The following is a 1,345-nucleotide window of genomic DNA, read 5'->3' on the forward strand; positions in this document are numbered from 1 at the left end:
TATGAATATAAGACCGTGTGGGTGTGTGAGAGAGAGAGTTAACGTGTATGCGTCTGCGCATGTGTGCAAGTGTATGAATGAGTGATTGTGTAAGCGAGTGTTAGTGTGTGTGTGTGAGAGAGAGAGAGGGAGAGGGAGAGAGAGAGAGAGAGAGGGGGGGGAGAGAGAAAAGTGTGTGCACGCTTGCCCACGTGTGTGTGTGAGCACGTGTGTATCTGTGTGTGCGTGTACATGTACGTGTGTGTATGTGTGTTTGTGTGCGTGAGGGTTAACGTGTATGCATGTGCGCGTATGAGTGCGCGAGCGTACGTGTGTGTGTGAGTGCGCGAGCGTACGTGTGTGTGTGTGAGTGCGCATGTGTGTGCGTTTACCAATGTCAGCGTGTGTATGTATGCATGGGTGTGAACGTGCGAGTGTATGTGCACAGGTGTGTGTGTATGTGTGTGTGCGTGTGTGTCTCTGTGTGAGTGCGCGCGTGCACGCGCACGCGCCTCTCTGTCGGTGTTAACACAAAAATGCTCACGTACGCTATAATCTTATTCGTTCACACAATATTCGCTTATTGAATTAAGTTATCTATAAATAGATTGTGTGTGTGTGAGTGTGTGTGTGTGTGTGTGTGGTGTGTATGTGTGAGTGTGTAAGGTTAGTCAAAGCCTAAATAGGGACTGGTTAATTGGGTCAAAACTATTCCTTCGTTCAGACACACACACACACACACACACATATATATATACACACGCATACACACACCCACACATGCACGCACATAGATATAGACACGCATACACACACACACACACACGCACACACACATAGATATAGACACGCATACACACACACACATAGATATAGACACGCATACACACACACACACATAGATATAGACACGCATACACACACCCACATATACAGACAAACCCACACGCAGGCACACACTTGTGCTTATACATGTGTGTGTGTGTGTGTGTGTGTGTGTGTGTGTGTGTGCTAAGGATGTCTGCGTATGTTTTTGTTAAGATCATGGCCATATCCAATTTGTTTACACACAACCACAACTGAAATTAAGAACGCTCTTACTTTCAGATGAATGAAGTTTTACTGAAGTAGAGCGGGTCCTTTCGCCCCCCAAGTGGTCCGTTTGTAAATTGGAGGAGGCGGAGGGCGAAGGTTAAAACAAACATGCACACATAGATAGATAGATAGATAGATAGATAGATAGATAGATAGATAGATAGATAGATAGATAGATAGACATAGATATTTTCAGTCAGAAATATTTTTTTGCAAAACTGTCGTATGTGGCACTTACTACACTTTTTGGAAAATGTTAAACCATTGTACT

This window comes from Octopus bimaculoides, unplaced genomic scaffold, assembly GCF_001194135.2.
Source record: "Octopus bimaculoides isolate UCB-OBI-ISO-001 unplaced genomic scaffold, ASM119413v2 Scaffold_277302, whole genome shotgun sequence".
In the NCBI taxonomy this organism is placed as follows: Eukaryota; Metazoa; Mollusca; class Cephalopoda; order Octopoda; family Octopodidae; genus Octopus; species Octopus bimaculoides.